Raw genomic sequence first — 18,829 nt, 5'->3', positions numbered from 1 at the left:
GTGTGAAGGACCCTTTGGAAGTTCCAGTGGTTAGACGTGATTAGCCTCGAGAAGCCTCAGCGGAAATGGGCCTCATCTCGCCTGGAGGGCAAAACCTCCTGGATTTTCTCGAGTTGCGGCAGGTGCTCTCGACTTACGACGGGGACCTCAGGGACCCGCTCTGGTGGCCTCAGGAAAGGCCAGTCCCCATGCGAGTTCCTCGGGGGCCTCTCGGCATTCCTCTCCCGTCGATGCCGGGGCCTAAGACCTTGTGTGGAGTCGGGGCCGGAACCTGAGGATTCCTCTCCAGTGCTGACATGGATCTTGGGGTACTTCTGGAGTCTCCCCAGGGGAGTCAGTCCTCGTCTCGAATGCGGGCATGCACTTGCGCTTTCCTCCAGAGCGGTAGCAGCAGTGTCACGCAGTCCGCCGCGTGGATCAAAGGATCTATGGTTTTCCCTCGAGTCTTTCCCACGAGGCTTTCCCACGAGGCTTTCCCACAGGGCTGTCCCACGTGCACACGTGGTGGGAGTCGATCCTCGGGTTGAACGTCAAGGCAGTGCAGGGAAAACAGGTTCCTCTGGAATGGATTGACACATCTGGGGGTCTCTTGGAATGGTGGCACGACCCTGGAGTTCCTCTCGCCTTTCCTGTGGAGAGCGCCACCTCTTGAGATGCGACGGGAACGCCGGGAATTCTTTCCCTACGAAACAGGGAAAGGATCCCTCATCTCGAGCTAGGAGGCGGAAACGGGGCTCCCCTGGATGTGTGCGGGACCCCACGTGCTTCCTCTCGAGTGGAGACGGGTATGTCGCGGAACTGCTTCAGTTGCAGCAAGGGTGTGAAGGACCCTTTGGAAGTTCCAGTGGTTAGACGTGATTAGCCTCGAGAAGCCTCAGCGGAAATGGGCCTCATCTCGCCTGGAGGGCAAAACCTCCTGGATTTTCTCGAGTTGCGGCAGGTGCTCTCGACTTACGACGGGGACCTCAGGGACCCGCTCTGGTGGCCTCAGGAAAGGCCAGTCCCCATGCGAGTTCCTCGGGGGCCTCTCGGCATTCCTCTCCCGTCGATGCCGGGGCCTAAGACCTTGTGTGGAGTCGGGGCCGGAACCTGAGGATTCCTCTCCAGAGCTGACATGGATCTTGGGGTACTTCTGGAGTCTCCCCAGGGGAGTCAGTCCTCGTCTCGAATGCGGGCATGCACTTGCGCTTTCCTCCAGAGCGGTAGAAGCAGTGTCACGCAGTCCGCCACGTGGATCAAAGGATCTATGGTTTTCCCTCGAGTCTTTCCCACGAGGCTTTCCCACCAGGCTTTCCCACAGGGCTGTCCCACGTGCACACGTGGTGGGAGTCGATCCTCGGGTTGAACGTCAAGGCAGTGCAGGGAAAACAGGTTCCTCTGGAATGGACTGACACATCTGGGGGACTCTTGGAATGGTGGCACGACCCTGGAGTTCCTCTCGCCTTTCCTGTGGAGAGCGCCACCTCTTGAGATGCGACGGGAACGCCGGGAATTCTTTCCCTACGAAACAGGGAAAGGATCCCTCATCTCGAGCTAGGAGGCGGAAACCGGGCTCTCCTGGATGTGTGCTGGACCCCACGTGCTTCCTCTCGAGTGGAGACGGGTATGTCGCGGAACTGCTTCCGTTGCAGCAAGGGTGTGAAGGACCCTTTGGAAGTTCCAGTGGTTAGATGTGATTAGCCTCGAGAAGCCTCAGCGGAAATGGGCCTCATCTCGCCTGGAGGGCAAAACCTCCTGGATTTTCTCGAGTTGCGGCAGGTGCTCTCGACTTACGACGGGGACCTCAGGGACCCGCTCTGGTGGCCTCAGGAAAGGCCAGTCCCCATGCGAGTTCCTCGGGGGCCTCTCGGTATTCCTCTCCCGTCGATGCCGGGGACTAAGACCTTGTGTGGAGTCGGGGCCGGAACCTGAGGATTCCTCTCCAGTGCTGACATGGATCTTGGGGTACTTCTGGAGTCTCCCCAGGGGAGTCAGTCCTCGTCTCGAATGCGGGCATGCACTTGCGCTTTTCTCCAGAGCGGTAACAGCAGTGTCACGCAGTCCGTCGCGTGGATCAAAGGATCTATGGTTTTCCCTCGAGTCTTTCCCACGAGGCCTTCCCACGAGGCTTTCCCACAGGGCTGTCCCACGTGCACACGTGGTGGGAGTCGATCCTCGGCTTGAACGTCAAGGCAGTGCAGGGAAAACAGGTTCCTCTGGAATGGACTGACACATCTGGGGGACTCTTGGAATGGTGGCACGACCCTGGAGTTCCTCTCGCCTTTCCTGTGGAGAGCGCCTCCTCTTGAGATGCGACGGGAACGCCGGGAATTCTTTCCCTACGAAAAAGGGAAAGGATCCCTCATCTCGAGCTAGGAGGCGGAAACGGGGCTCCCCTGGATGTGTGCGGGACCCCACGTGCTTCCTCTCGAGTGGAGACGGGTATGTCGGGGAACTTCTTGAGTTGCAGCAAGGGTGTGAAGGACCCTTTGGAAGTTCCAGTGGTTAGACGTGATTAGCCTCGAGAAGCCTCAGCGGAAATGGGCCTCATCTCGCCTGGAGCGCAAAACCTCCTGGATTTTCTCGAGTTGCGGCAGGTGCTCTCGACTTATGACGCGGACCTCAGGGACCCGCTCTGGTGGCCTCAGGAAAGGCCAGTCCCCATGCGAGTTCCTCGGGGGCCTCTCGGCATTCCTCTCCCGTCGATGCCGGGGCCTAAGACCTTGTGTGGAGTAGGGGCCGGAACCTGAGGATTCCTCTCCAGAGCTGACATGGATCTTGGGGTACTTCTGGAGTCTCCCCAGGGGAGTCAGTCCTCGTCTCGAATGCGGGCATGCACTTGCGCTTTCCTCCAGAGCGGTAGCAGCAGTGTCACGCAGTCCGCCGCGTGGATCAAAGGATCTATGGTTTTCCCTCGAGTCTTTCCCACGAGGCTTTCCCACGAGGCTTTCCCACAGGGCTGTCCCACGTGCACACGTGGTGGGAGTCGATCCTCGGCTTGAACGTCAAGGCAGTGCAGGGAAAACAGGTTCCTCTGGAATGGACTGACACATCTGGTGGACTCTTGGAATGGTGGCACGACCCTGGAGTTCCTCTCGCCTTTCCTGTGGAGAGCGCCACCTCTTGAGATGCGACGGGAACGCCGGGAATTCTTTCCCTACGAAACAGGGAAAGGATCCCTCATCTCGAGCTAGGAGGCGGAAACGGGGCTCCCCTGGATGTGTGCGGGACCCCACGTGCTTCCTCTCGAGTGGAGACGGGTATGTCGCGGAACTGCTTCCGTTGCAGCAAGGGTGTGAAGGACCCTTTGGAAGTTCCAGTGGTTAGATGTGATTAGCCTCGAGAAGCCTCAGCGGAAATGGGCCTCATCTCGCCTGGAGGGCAAAACCTCCTGGATTTTCTCGAGTTGCGGCAGGTGCTCTCGACTTACGACGGGGACCTCAGGGACCCGCTCTGGTGGCCTCAGGAAAGGCCAGTCCCCATGCGAGTTCCTCGGGGGCCTCTCGGCATTCCTCTCCCGTCGATGCCGGGGACTAAGACCTTGTGTGGAGTCGGGGCCGGAACCTGAGAATTCCTCTCCAGAGCTGACATGGATCTTGGGGTACTTCTGGAGTCTCCCCAGGGGAGTCAGTCCTCGTCTCGAATGCGGGCATGCACTTGCGCTTTCCTCCAGAGCGGTAGAAGAAGTGTCACGCAGTCCGCCGCGTGGATCAAAGGATCTATGGTTTTCCCTCGAGTCTTTCCCACGAGGCTTTCCCACGAGGCTTTCCCACAGGGCTGTCCCACGTGCACACGTGGTGGGAGTCGATCCTCGGGTTGAACGTCAAGGCAGTGCAGGGAAAACAGGTTCCTCTGGAATGGACTGACACATCTGGGGGACTCTTGGAATGGTGGCACGACCCTGGGTTTCCTCTCGCCTTTCCTGTGGAGAGCGCCACCTCTTGAGATGCGACGGGAAAGCCGGGAATTCTTTCCCTCCGAAACAGGGAAAGGATCCCTCATCTCGAGCTAGGAGGCGGAAACGGGGCTCCCCTGGATGTGTGCGGGACCCCACGTGCTTCCTCTCGAGTGGAGACGGGTATCTCGGGGAACTTCTTGAGTTGCAGCAAGGGTGTGAAGGACCCTTTGGAAGTTCCAGTGGTTAGACGTGATTAGCCTCGAGAAGCCTCAGCGGAAATGGGCCTCATCTCGCCTGGAGGGCAAAACCTCCTGGATTTTCTCGAGTTGCGGCATGTGCTCTCGACTTACGACGGGGACGTCAGGGACCCGCTCTGGTGGCCTCAGGAAAGGCCAGTCCCCATGCGAGTTCCTCGGGGGCCTCTCGGCATTCCTCTCCCGTCGATGCCGGGGCCTAAGACCTTGTGTGGAGTCGGGGCCGGAACCTGAGGATTCCTCTCCAGAGCTGACATGGATCTTGGGGTACTTCTGGAGTCTCCCCAGGGGAGTCAGTCCTCGTCTCGAATGCGGGCATGCACTTGCGCTTTCCTCCAGAGCGGTAGAAGCAGTGTCACGCAGTCCGCCGCGTGGATCAAAGGATCTATGGTTTTCCCTCGAGTCTTTCCCACGAGGCTTTCCCACGAGGCTTTCCCACAGGGCTGTCCCACGTGCACACGTGGTGGGAGTCGATCCTCGGCTTGAACGTCAAGGCAGTGCAGGGAAAACAGGTTCCTCTGGAATGGACTGACACATCTGGGGGACTCTTGGAATGGTGGCACGACCCTGGAGTTCCACTCGCCTTTCCTGTGGAGAGCGCCACCTCTTGAGATGCGACGGGAACGCCGGGAATTCTTTCCCTACGAAACAGGGAAAGGATCCCTCATCTCGAGCTAGGAGGCGGAAACAGGGCTCCCCTGGATGTGTGCGGGACCCCACGTGCTTCCTCTCGAGTGGAGACGGGTATGTCGCGGAACTGCTTCAGTTGCAGCAAGGGTGTGAAGGACCCTTTGGAAGTTCCAGTGGTTAGACGTGATTAGCCTCGAGAAGCCTCAGCGGAAATGGGCCTCATCTCGCCTGGAGGGCAAAACCTCCTGGATTTTCTCGAGTTGCGGCAGGTGCTCTCGACTTATGACGGGGACGTCAGGGACCCGCTCTGGTGGCCTCAGGAAAGGCCAGTCCCCATGCGAGTTCCTCGGGGGCCTCTCGGCATTCCTCTCCCGTCGATGCCGGGGCCTAAGACCTTGTGTGGAGTCGGGGCCGGAACCTGAGGATTCCTCTCCAGTGCTGACATGGATCTTGGGGTACTTCTGGAGTCTCCCCAGGGGAGTCAGTCCTCGTCTCGAATGCGGGCATGCACTTGCGCTTTCCTCCAGAGCGGTAGCTGCAGTGTCACGCAGTCCGCCGCGTGGATCAAAGGATCTATGGTTTTCCCTCGAGTCTTTCCCACGAGGCTTTCCCACGAGGCTTTCCGACAGGTCTGTCCCACGTGCACACGTGGTGGGAGTCGATCCTCGGCTTGAACGTCAAGGCAGTGCAGGGAAAACAGGTTCCTCTGGAATGGACTGACACATCAGGGGGACTCTTGGAATGGTGGCACGACCCTGGAGTTCCTCTCGCCTTTCCTGTGGAGAGCGCCTCCTCTTGAGATGCGACGGGAACGCCGGGAATTCTTTCCCTACGAAACAGGGAAAGGATCCCTCATCTCGAGCTAGGAGGCGGAAACGGGGCTCCCCTGGATGTGTGCGGGACCCCACGTGCTTCCTCTCGAGTGGAGACGGGTATGTCGCGGAACTGCTTCAGTTGCAGCAAGGGTGTGAAGGACCCTTTGGAAGTTCCAGTGGTTAGACGAGATTAGCCTCGAGAAGCCTCAGCGGAAATGGGCCTCATCTCGCCTGGAGGGCAAAACCTCCTGGATTTTCTCGAGTTGCGGCAGGTGCTCTCGACTTATGACGCGGACCTCAGGGACCCGCTCTGGTGGCCTCAGGAAAGGCCAGTCCCCATGCGAGTTCCTCGGGGGCCTCTCGGGATTCCTCTCCCGTCGATGCCGGGGCCTAAGACCTTGTGTGGAGTCGGGGCCGGAATCTGAGGATTCCTCTCCAGTGCTGACATGGATCTTGGGGTACTTCTGGAGTCTCCCCAGGGGAGTCAGTCCTCGTCTCGAATGCGGGCATGCACTTGCGCTTTCCTCCAGAGCGGTAGCAGCAGTGTCACGCAGTCCGCCGCGTGGATCAAAGGATCTATGGTTTTCCCTCGAGTCTTTCCCACGAGGCTTTCCCACGAGGCTTTCCCACAGGGCTGTCCCACGTGCACACGTGGTGGGAGTCGATCCTCGGCTTGAACGTCAAGGCAGTGCAGGGAAAACAGGTTCCTCTGGAATGGACTGACACATCTGGGGGACTCTTGGAATGGTGGCACGACCCTGGAGTTCCTCTCGCCTTTCCTGTGGAGAGCGCCTCCTCTTGAGATGCGACGGGAACGCCGGGAATTCTTTCCCTACGAAACAGGGAAAGGATCCCTCATCTCGAGCTAGGAGGCGGAAACGGGGCTCCCCTGGATGTGTGCGGGACCCCACGTGCTTCCTCTCGAGTGGAGACGGGTATGTCGGGGAACTTCTTGAGTTGCAGCAAGGGTGTGAAGGACCCTTTGGAAGTTCCAGTGGTTAGACGTGATTAGCCTCGAGAAGCCTCAGCGGAAATGGGCCTCATCTCGCCTGGAGGGCAAAACCTCCTGGATTTTCTCGAGTTGCGGCAGGTGCTCTCGACTTACGAAGGGGACCTCAGGGACCCGCTCTGGTGGCCTCAGGAAAGGCCAGTCCCCATGCGAGTTCCTCGGGGGCCTCTCGGCATTCCTCTCCCGTCGATGCCGGGGCCTAAGACCTTGTGTGGAGTCGGGGCCGGAACCTGAGGATTCCTCTCCAGTGCTGACATGGATCTTGGGGTACTTCTGGAGTCTCCCCAGGGGAGTCAGTCCTCGTCTCGAATGCGGGCAAGCACTTGCGCTTTCCTCCAGAGCGGTAGCAGCAGTGTCACGCAGTCCGCCGCGTGGATCAAAGGATCTATGGTTTTCCCTCGAGTCTTTCCCACGAGGCTTTCCCACGAGGCTTTCCCACAGGGCTGTCCCACGTGCACACGTGGTGGGAGTCGATCCTCGGCTTGAACGTCAAGGCAGTGCAGGGAAAACAGGTTCCTCTGGAATGGATTGACACATCTGGGGGTCTCTTGGAATGGTGGCACGACCCTGGAGTTCCTCTCGCCTTTCCTGTGGAGAGCGCCACCTCTTGAGATGCGACGGGAACGCCGGGAATTCTTTCCCTACGAAACAGGGAAAGGATCCCTCATCTCGAGCTAGGAGGCGGAAACCGGGCTCTCCTGGATGTGTGCGGGACCCCACGTGCTTCCTCTCGAGTGGAGACGGGTATGTCGCGGAACTGCTTCCGTTGCAGCAAGGGTGTGAAGGACCCTTTGGAAGTTCCAGTGGTTAGATGTGATTAGCCTCGAGAAGCCTCAGCGGAAATGGGCCTCATCTCGCCTGGAGGGCAAAACCTCCTGGATTTTCTCGAGTTGCGGCAGGTGCTCTCGACTTACGACGGGGACCTCAGGGACCCGCTCTGGTGGCCTCAGGAAAGGCCAGTCCCCATGCGGGTTCCTCGGGGGCCTCTCGGTATTCCTCTCCCGTCGATGCCGGGGACTAAGACCTTGTGTGGAGTCGGGGCCGGAACCTGAGGATTCCTCTCCAGTGCTGACATGGATCTTGGGGTACTTCTGGAGTCTCCCCAGGGGAGTCAGTCCTCGTCTCGAATGCGGGCATTCACTTGCGCTTTTCTCCAGAGCGGTAGCAGCAGTGTCACGCAGTCCGTCGCGTGGATCAAAGGATCTATGGTTTTCCCTCGAGTCTTTCCCACGAGGCTTTCCCACGAGGCTTTCCCACAGGGCTGTCCCACGTGCACACGTGGTGGGAGTCGATCCTCGGCTTGAACGTCAAGGCAGTGCAGGGAAAACAGGTTCCTCTGGAATGGACTGACACATCTGGGGGACTCTTGGAATGGTGGCACGACCCTGGAGTTCCTCTCGCCTTTCCTGTGGAGAGCGCCTCCTCTTGAGATGCGACGGGAACGCCGGGAATTCTTTCCCTACAAAAAGGGAAAGGATCTCTCATCTCGAGCTAGGAGGCGGAAACGGGGCTCCCCTGGATGTGTGCGGGACCCCACGTGCTTCCTCTCGAGTGGAGACGGGTATGTCGGGGAACTTCTTGAGTTGCAGCAAGGGTGTGAAGGACCCTTTGGAAGTTCCAGTGGTTAGACGTGATTAGCCTCGAGAAGCCTCAGCGGAAATGGGCCTCATCTCGCCTGGAGGGCAAAACCTCCTGGATTTTCTCGAGTTGCGGCAGGTGCTCTCGACTTATGACGCGGACCTCAGGGACCCGCTCTGGTGGCCTCAGGAAAGGCCAGTCCCCATGCGAGTTCCTCGGGGGCCTCTCGGGATCCCTCTCCCGTCGATGCCGGGGCCTAAGACCTTCTGTGGAGTCGGGGCCGGAACCTGAGGATTCCTCTCCAGTGCTGACATGGATCTTGGGGTACTTCTGGAGTCTCCCCAGGGGAGTCAGTCCTCGTCTCGAATGCGGGCATGCACTTGGGATTTCCTCCAGAGCGGTAGCTGCAGTGTCACGCAGTCCGCCGCGTGGATCAAAGGATCTATGGTTTTCCCTCGAGTCTTTCCCACGAGGCTTTCCCACGAGGCTTTCCCACAGGGCTGTCCCACGTGCACACGTGGTGGGAGTCGATCCTCGGCTTGAACGTCAAGGCAGTGCAGGGAAAACAGGTTCCTCTGGAATGGACTGACACATCTGGGGGTCTCTTGGAATGGTGCCACGACCCTTGAGTTCCTCTCGCCTTTCCTGTGGAGAGCGCCACCTCTTGAGATGCGACGGGAACGCCGGGAATTCTTTCCCTACGAAACAGGGAAAGGATCCCTCATCTAGAGCTAGGAGGCGGAAACGGGGCTGCCCTGGATGTGTGCGGGACCCCACGTGCTTCCTCTCGAGTGGAGACGGGTATGTCGCGGAACTGCTTCAGTTGCAGCAAGGGTGTGAAGGACCCTTTGGAAGTTCCAGTGTTTAGACGTGATTAGCCTCGAGAAGCCTCAGCGGAAATGGGCCTCATCTCGCCTGGAGGGCAAAACCTCCTGGATTTTCTCGAGTTGCGGCAGGTGCTCTCGACTTAAGACGGGGACCTCAGGGACCCGCTCTGGTGGCCTCAGGAAAGGCCAGTCCCCATGCGAGTTCCTCCGGGGCCTCTCGGCATTCCTCTCCCGTCGATGCCGGGGCCTAAGACCTTGTGTGGAATCGGGCCGGAACCTGAGGATTCCTCTCCAGTGCTGACATGGATCTTAGGGTACTTCTGGAGTCTCCCCAGGAGAGTCAGTCCTCGTCTCGAATGCGGGCATGCACTTGCGCTTTCCTCCAGAGCGGTAGCAGCAGTGTCACGCAGTCCGCCGCGTGGATCAAAGGATCTATGGTTTTCCCTCGAGTCTTTCCCACGAGGCTTTCCCACGAGGCTTTCCCACAGGGCTGTCCCACGTGCACACGTGGTGGGAGTCGATCCTCGGGTTGAACGTCAAGGCAGTGCAGGGAAAACAGGTTCCTCTGGAATGGACTGACACATCTGGGGGACTCTTGGAATGGTGGCACGACCCTGGAGTTCCTCTCGCCTTTCCTGTGGAGAGCGCCTCCTCTTGAGATGCGACGGGAACGCCGGGAATTCTTTCCCTACGAAACAGGGAAAGGATCCCTCATCTCGAGCTAGGAGGCGGAAACGGGGCTCCCCTGGATGTGTGCGGGACCCCACGTGCTTCCTCTCGAGTGGAGACGGGTATGTCGCGGAACTGCTTCAGTTGCAGCAAGGGTGTGAAGGACCCTTTGGAAGTTCCAGTGGTTAGACGTGATTAGCCTCGAGAAGCCTCAGCGGAAATGGGCCTCATCTCGCCTGGAGGGCAAAACCTCCTGGATTTTCTCGAGTTGCGGCAGGTGCTCTCGACTTACGACGGGGACTTCAGGGACCCGCTCTGGTGGCCTCAGGAAAGGCCAGTCCCCATGCGAGTTCCTCGGGGGCCTCTCGGCATTCCTCTCCCGTCGATGCCGGCGCCTAAGACCTTGTGTGGAGTCGGGGCCGGAACGTGAGGATTCCTCTCCAGTGCTGACATGGATCTTGGGGTACTTCTGGAGTCTCCCCAGGGGAGTCAGTCCTCGTCTCGAATGCGGGCATGCACTTGCGCTTTCCTCCAGAGCGGTAGCTGCAGTGTCACGCAGTCCGCCGCGTGGATCAAAGGATCTATGGTTTTCCCTCGAGTCTTTCCCACGAGGCTTTCCCACGAGGCTTTCCGACAGGTCTGTCCCACGTGCACACGTGGTGGGAGTCGATCCTCGGCTTGAACGTCAAGGCAGTGCAGGGAAAACAGGTTCCTCTGGAATGGACTGACACATCAGGGGGACTCTTGGAATGGTGGCACGACCCTGGAGTTCCTCTCGCCTTTCCTGTGGAGAGCGCCTCCTCTTGAGATGCGACGGGAACGCCGGGAATTCTTTCCCTACGAAACAGGGAAAGGATCCCTCATCTCGAGCTAGGAGGCGGAAACGGGGCTCCCCTGGATGTGTGCGGGACCCCACGTGCTTCCTCTCGAGTGGAGACGGGTATGTCGCGGAACTGCTTCAGTTGCAGCAAGGGTGTGAAGGACCCTTTGGAAGTTCCAGTGGTTAGACGAGATTAGCCTCGAGAAGCCTCAGCGGAAATGGGCCTCATCTCGCCTGGAGGGCAAAACCTCCTGGATTTTCTCGAGTTGCGGCAGGTGCTCTCGACTTATGACGCGGACCTCAGGGACCCGCTCTGGTGGCCTCAGGAAAGGCCAGTCCCCATGCGAGTTCCTCGGGGGCCTCTCGGGATTCCTCTCCCGTCGATGCCGGGGCCTAAGACCTTGTGTGGAGTCGGGGCCGGAATCTGAGGATTCCTCTCCAGTGCTGACATGGATCTTGGGGTACTTCTGGAGTCTCCCCAGGGGAGTCAGTCCTCGTCTCGAATGCGGGCATGCACTTGCGCTTTCCTCCAGAGCGGTAGCAGCAGTGTCACGCAGTCCGCCGCGTGGATCAAAGGATCTATGGTTTTCCCTCGAGTCTTTCCCACGAGGCTTTCCCAGGAGGCTTTCCCACAGGGCTGTCCCACGTGCACACGTGGTGGGAGTCGATCCTCGGCTTGAACGTCAAGGCAGTGCAGGGAAAACAGGTTCCTCTGGAATGGACTGACACATCTGGGGGACTCTTGGAATGGTGGCACGACCCTGGAGTTCCTCTCGCCTTTCCTGTGGAGAGCGCCTCCTCTTGAGATGCGACGGGAACGCCGGGAATTCTTTCCCTACGAAACAGGGAAAGGATCCCTCATCTCGAGCTAGGAGGCGGAAACGGGGCTCCCCTGGATGTGTGCGGGACCCCACGTGCTTCCTCTCGAGTGGAGACGGGTATGTCGGGGAACTTCTTGAGTTGCAGCAAGGGTGTGAAGGACCCTTTGGAAGTTCCAGTGGTTAGACGTGATTAGCCTCGAGAAGCCTCAGCGGAAATGGGCCTCATCTCGCCTGGAGGGCAAAACCTCCTGGATTTTCTCGAGTTGCGGCAGGTGCTCTCGACTTACGAAGGGGACCTCAGGGACCCGCTCTGGTGGCCTCAGGAAAGGCCAGTCCCCATGCGAGTTCCTCGGGGGCCTCTCGGCATTCCTCTCCCGTCGATGCCGGGGCCTAAGACCTTGTGTGGAGTCGGGGCCGGAACCTGAGGATTCCTCTCCAGTGCTGACATGGATCTTGGGGTACTTCTGGAGTCTCCCCAGGGGAGTCAGTCCTCGTCTCGAATGCGGGCAAGCACTTGCGCTTTCCTCCAGAGCGGTAGCAGCAGTGTCACGCAGTCCGCCGCGTGGATCAAAGGATCTATGGTTTTCCCTCGAGTCTTTCCCACGAGGCTTTCCCACGAGGCTTTCCCACAGGGCTGTCCCACGTGCACACGTGGTGGGAGTCGATCCTCGGCTTGAACGTCAAGGCAGTGCAGGGAAAACAGGTTCCTCTGGAATGGATTGACACATCTGGGGGTCTCTTGGAATGGTGGCACGACCCTGGAGTTCCTCTCGCCTTTCCTGTGGAGAGCGCCACCTCTTGAGATGCGACGGGAACGCCGGGAATTCTTTCCCTACGAAACAGGGAAAGGATCCCTCATCTCGAGCTAGGAGGCGGAAACCGGGCTCTCCTGGATGTGTGCGGGACCCCACGTGCTTCCTCTCGAGTGGAGACGGGTATGTCGCGGAACTGCTTCCGTTGCAGCAAGGGTGTGAAGGACCCTTTGGAAGTTCCAGTGGTTAGATGTGATTAGCCTCGAGAAGCCTCAGCGGAAATGGGCCTCATCTCGCCTGGAGGGCAAAACCTCCTGGATTTTCTCGAGTTGCGGCAGGTGCTCTCGACTTACGACGGGGACCTCAGGGACCCGCTCTGGTGGCCTCAGGAAAGGCCAGTCCCCATGCGGGTTCCTCGGGGGCCTCTCGGTATTCCTCTCCCGTCGATGCCGGGGACTAAGACCTTGTGTGGAGTCGGGGCCGGAACCTGAGGATTCCTCTCCAGTGCTGACATGGATCTTGGGGTACTTCTGGAGTCTCCCCAGGGGAGTCAGTCCTCGTCTCGAATGCGGGCATTCACTTGCGCTTTTCTCCAGAGCGGTAGCAGCAGTGTCACGCAGTCCGTCGCGTGGATCAAAGGATCTATGGTTTTCCCTCGAGTCTTTCCCACGAGGCTTTCCCACGAGGCTTTCCCACAGGGCTGTCCCACGTGCACACGTGGTGGGAGTCGATCCTCGGCTTGAACGTCAAGGCAGTGCAGGGAAAACAGGTTCCTCTGGAATGGACTGACACATCTGGGGGACTCTTGGAATGGTGGCACGACCCTGGAGTTCCTCTCGCCTTTCCTGTGGAGAGCGCCTCCTCTTGAGATGCGACGGGAACGCCGGGAATTCTTTCCCTACGAAAAAGGGAAAGGATCTCTCATCTCGAGCTAGGAGGCGGAAACGGGGCTCCCCTGGATGTGTGCGGGACCCCACGTGCTTCCTCTCGAGTGGAGACGGGTATGTCGGGGAACTTCTTGAGTTGCAGCAAGGGTGTGAAGGACCCTTTGGAAGTTCCAGTGGTTAGACGTGATTAGCCTCGAGAAGCCTCAGCGGAAATGGGCCTCATCTCGCCTGGAGGGCAAAACCTCCTGGATTTTCTCGAGTTGCGGCAGGTGCTCTCGACTTATGACGCGGACCTCAGGGACCCGCTCTGGTGGCCTCAGGAAAGGCCAGTCCCCATGCGAGTTCCTCGGGGGCCTCTCGGGATTCCTCTCCCGTCGATGCCGGGGCCTAAGACCTTCTGTGGAGTCGGGGCCGGAACCTGAGGATTCCTCTCCAGTGCTGACATGGATCTTGGGGTACTTCTGGAGTCTCCCCAGGGGAGTCAGTCCTCGTCTCGAATGCGGGCATGCACTTGGGATTTCCTCCAGAGCGGTAGCTGCAGTGTCACGCAGTCCGCCGCGTGGATCAAAGGATCTATGGTTTTCCCTCGAGTCTTTCCCACGAGGCTTTCCCACGAGGCTTTCCCACAGGGCTGTCCCACGTGCACACGTGGTGGGAGTCGATCCTCGGCTTGAACGTCAAGGCAGTGCAGGGAAAACAGGTTCCTCTGGAATGGACTGACACATCTGGGGGTCTCTTGGAATGGTGCCACGACCCTTGAGTTCCTCTCGCCTTTCCTGTGGAGAGCGCCACCTCTTGAGATGCGACGGGAACGCCGGGAATTCTTTCCCTACGAAACAGGGAAAGGATCCCTCATCTCGAGCTAGGAGGCGGAAACGGGGCTGCCCTGGATGTGTGCGGGACCCCACGTGCTTCCTCTCGAGTGGAGACGGGTATGTCGCGGAACTGCTTCAGTTGCAGCAAGGGTGTGAAGGACCCTTTGGAAGTTCCAGTGTTTAGACGTGATTAGCCTCGAGAAGCCTCAGCGGAAATGGGCCTCATCTCGCCTGGAGGGCAAAACCTCCTGGATTTTCTCGAGTTGCGGCAGGTGCTCTCGACTTAAGACGGGGACCTCAGGGACCCGCTCTGGTGGCCTCAGGAAAGGCCAGTCCCCATGCGAGTTCCTCCGGGGCCTCTGGGCATTCCTCTCCCGTCGATGCCGGGGCCTAAGACCTTGTGTGGAGTCGGGGCCGGAACCTGAGGATTCCTCTCCAGTGCTGACATGGATCTTAGGGTACTTCTGGAGTCTCCCCAGGAGAGTCAGTCCTCGTCTCGAATGCGGGCATGCACTTGCGCTTTCCTCCAGAGCGGTAGCAGCAGTGTCACGCAGTCCGCCGCGTGGATCAAAGGATCTATGGTTTTCCCTCGAGTCTTTCCCACGAGGCTTTCCCACGAGGCTTTCCCACAGGGCTGTCCCACGTGCACACGTGGTGGGAGTCGATCCTCGGGTTGAACGTCAAGGCAGTGCAGGGAAAACAGGTTCCTCTGGAATGGACTGACACATCTGGGGGACTCTTGGAATGGTGGCACGACCCTGGAGTTCCTCTCGCCTTTCCTGTGGAGAGCGCCTCCTCTTGAGATGCGACGGGAACGCCGGGAATTCTATCCCTACGAAACAGGGAAAGGATCCCTCATCTCGAGCTAGGAGGCGGAAACGGGGCTCCCCTGGATGTGTGCGGGACCCCACGTGCTTCCTCTCGAGTGGAGACGGGTATGTCGCGGAACTGCTTCAGTTGCAGCAAGGGTGTGAAGGACCCTTTGGAAGTTCCAGTGGTTAGACGTGATTAGCCTCGAGAAGCCTCAGCGGAAATGGGCCTCATCTCGCCTGGAGGGCAAAACCTCCTGGATTTTCTCGAGTTGCGGCAGGTGCTCTCGACTTACGACGGGGACTTCAGGGACCCGCTCTGGTGGCCTCAGGAAAGGCCAGTCCCAATGCGAGTTCCTCGGGGGCCTCTCGGCATTCCTCTCCCGTCGATGCCGGCGCCTAAGACCTTGTGTGGAGTCGGGGCCGGAACGTGAGGATTCCTCTCCAGTGCTGACATGGATCTTGGGGTACTTCTGGAGTCTCCCCAGGGGAGTCAGTCCTCATCTCGAATGCGGGCATGCACTTGCGCTTTCCTCCAGAGCGGTAGCAGCAGTGTCACGCAGTCCGCCGCGTGGATCAAAGGATCTATGGTTTTCCCTAGAGTCTTTCCCACGAGGCTTTCCCACGAGGCTTTCCCACAGGGCTGTCCCACGTGCACACGTGGTGGGAGTCGATCCTCGGCTTGAACGTCAAGGCAGTGCAGGGAAAACAGGTTCCTCTGGAATGGACTGACACATCTGGGGGACTCTTGGAATGGTGGCACGACCCTGGAGTTCCTCTCGCCTTTCCTGTGGAGAGCGCCTCCTCTTGAGATGCGACGGGAACGCCGGGAATTCTTTCCCTACGAAACAGGGAAAGGATCCCTCATCTCGAGCTAGGAGGCGGAAACGGGGCTCCCCTGGATGTGTGCGGGACCCCACGTGCTTCCTCTCGAGTGGAGACGGGTATGTCGGGGAACTTCTTGAGTTGCAGCAAGGGTGTGAAGGACCCTTTGGAAGTTCCAGTGGTTAGACGTGATTAGCCTCGAGAAGCCTCAGCGGAAATGGGCCTCATCTCGCCTGGAGGGCAAAACCTCCTGGATTTTCTCGAGTTGCGGCAGGTGCTCTCGACTTACGACGGGGACCTCAGGGACCCGCTCTGGTGGCCTCAGGAAAGGCCAGTCCCCATGCGAGTTCCTCGGGGGCCTCTCGGCATTCCTCTCCCGTCGATGCCGGGGCCTAAGACCTTGTGTGGAGTCGGGGCCGGAACCTGAGGATTCCTCTCCAGTGCTGACATGGATCTTGGGGTACTTCTGGAGTCTCCCCAGGGGAGTCAGTCCTCGTCTCGAATGCGGGCATGCACTTGCGCTTTCCTCCAGAGCGGTAGCAGCAGTGTCACGCAGTCCGCCGCGTGGATCAAAGGATCTATGGTTTTCCCTCGAGTCTTTCCCACGAGGCTTTCCCACGAGGCTTTCCCACAGGGCTGTCCCACGTGCACACGTGGTGGGAGTCGATCCTCGGCTTGAACGTCAAGGCAGTGCAGGGAAAACAGGTTCCTCTGGAATGGATTGACACATCTGGGGGTCTCTTGGAATGGTGGCACGACCCTGGAGTTCCTCTCGCCTTTCCTGTGGAGAGCGCCACCTCTTGAGATGCGACGGGAACGCCGGGAATTCTTTCCCTACGAAACAGGGAAAGGATCCCTCATCTCGAGCTAGGAGGCGGAAACGGGGCTCCCCTGGATGTGTGCGGGACCCCACGTGCTTCCTCTCGAGTGGAGACGGGAATGTCGCGGAACTGCTTCAGTTGCAGCAAGGGTGTGAAGGACCCTTTGGAAGTTCCAGTGGTTAGACGTGATTAGCCTCGAGAAGCCTCAGCGGAAATGGGCCTCATCTCGCCTGGAGGGCAAAACCTCCTGGATTTTCTCGAGTTGCGGCAGGTGCTCTCGACTTACGACGGGGACCTCAGGGACCCGCTCTGGTGGCCTCAGGAAAGGCCAGTCCCCATGCGAGTTCCTCGGGGGCCTCTCGGCATTCCTCTCCCGTCGATGCCGGGGCCTAAGACCTTGTGTGGAGTCGGGGCCGGAACCTGAGGTTTCCTCTCCAGAGCTGACATGGATCTTGGGGTACTTTTGGAGTCTCCCCAGGGGAGTCAGTCCTCGTCTCGAATGCGGGCATGCACTTGCGCTTTCCTCCAGAGCGGTAGAAGCAGTGTCACGCAGTCCGCCACGTGGATCAAAGGATCTATGGTTTTCCCTCGAGTCTTTCCCACGAGGCTTTCCCACGAGGCTTTCCCACAGGGCTGTCCCACGTGCACACGTGGTGGGAGTCGATCCTCGGCTTGAACGTCAAGGCAGTGCAGGGAAAACAGGTTCCTCTGGAATGGACTGACACATCTGGGGGACTCTTGGAATGGTGGCACGACCCTGGAGTTCCTCTCGCCTTTCCTGTGGAGAGCGCCTCCTCTTGAGATGCGACGGGAACGCCGGGAATTCTATCCCTACGAAACAGGGAAAGGATCCCTCATCTCGAGCTAGGAGGCGGAAACGGGGCTCCCCTGGATGTGTGCGGGACCCCACGTGCTTCCTCTCGAGTGGAGACGGGTATGTCGCGGAACTGCTTCAGTTGCAGCAAGGGTGTGAAGGACCCTTTGGAAGTTCCAGTGGTTAGACGTGATTAGCCTCGAGAAGCCTCAGCGGAAATGGGCCTCATCTCGCCTGGAGGGCAAAACCTCCTGGATTTTCTCGAGTTGCGGCAGGTGCTCTCGACTTACGACGGGGACTTCAGGGACCCGCTCTGGTGGCCTCAGGAAAGGCCAGTCCCCATGCGAGTTCCTCGGGGGCCTCTCGGCATTCCTCTCCCGTCGATGCCGGCGCCTAAGACCTTGTGTGGAGTCGGGGCCGGAACGTGAGGATTCCTCTCCAGTGCTGACATGGATCTTGGGGTACTTCTGGAGTCTCCCCAGGGGAGTCAGTCCTCATCTCGAATGCGGGCATGCACTTGCGCTTTCCTCCAGAGCGGTAGCAGCAGTGTCACGCAGTCCGCCGCGTGGATCAAAGGATCTATGGTTTTCCCTAGAGTCTTTCCCACGAGGCTTTCCCACGAGGCTTTCCCACAGGGCTGTCCCACGTGCACACGTGGTGGGAGTCGATCCTCGGCTTGAACGTCAAGGCAGTGCAGGGAAAACAGGTTCCTCTGGAATGGACTGACACATCTGGGGGACTCTTGGAATGGTGGCACGACCCTGGAGTTCCTCTCGCCTTTCCTGTGGAGAGCGCCTCCTCTTGAGATGCGACGGGAACGCCGGGAATTCTTTCCCTACGAAACAGGGAAAGGATCCCTCATCTCGAGCTAGGAGGCGGAAACGGGGCTCCCCTGGATGTGTGCGGGACCCCACGTGCTTCCTCTCGAGTGGAGACGGGTATGTCGGGGAACTTCTTGAGTTGCAGCAAGGGTGTGAAGGACCCTTTGGAAGTTCCAGTGGTTAGACGTGATTAGCCTCGAGAAGCCTCAGCGGAAATGGGCCTCATCTCGCCTGGAGGGCAAAACCTCCTGGATTTTCTCGAGTTGCGGCAGGTGCTCTCGACTTACGACGGGGACCTCAGGGACCCGCTCTGGTGGCCTCAGGAAAGGCCAGTCCCCATGCGAGTTCCTCGGGGGCCTCTCGGCATTCCTCTCCCGTCGATGCCGGGGCCTAAGACCTTGTGTGGAGTCGGGGCCGGAACCTGAGGATTCCTCTCCAGTGCTGACATGGATCTTGGGGTACTTCTGGAGTCTCCCCAGGGGAGTCAGTCCTCGTCTCGAATGCGGGCATGCACTTGCGCTTTCCTCCAGAGCGGTAGCAGCAGTGTCACGCAGTCCGCCGCGTGGATCAAAGGATCTATGGTTTTCCCTCGAGTCTTTCCCACGAGGCTTTCCCACGAGGCTTTCCCACAGGGCTGTCCCACGTGCACACGTGGTGGGAGTCGATCCTCGGCTTGAACGTCAAGGCAGTGCAGGGAAAACAGGTTCCTCTGGAATGGATTGACACATCTGGGGGTCTCTTGGAATGGTGGCACGACCCTGGAGTTCCTCTCGCCTTTCCTGTGGAGAGCGCCACCTCTTGAGATGCGACGGGAACGCCGGGAATTCTTTCCCTACGAAACAGGGAAAGGATCCCTCATCTCGAGCTAGGAGGCGGAAACGGGGCTCCCCTGGATGTGTGCGGGACCCCACGTGCTTCCTCTCGAGTGGAGACGGGAATGTCGCGGAACTGCTTCAGTTGCAGCAAGGGTGTGAAGGACCCTTTG

This window comes from Ovis canadensis, chromosome 11 (genome assembly GCF_042477335.2).
Source record: "Ovis canadensis isolate MfBH-ARS-UI-01 breed Bighorn chromosome 11, ARS-UI_OviCan_v2, whole genome shotgun sequence".
Taxonomy (NCBI): Eukaryota; Metazoa; Chordata; class Mammalia; order Artiodactyla; family Bovidae; genus Ovis; species Ovis canadensis.
The sequence above is the reverse complement of the archived record's forward strand: the minus strand, read 5'-3'. Positions refer to the sequence as shown.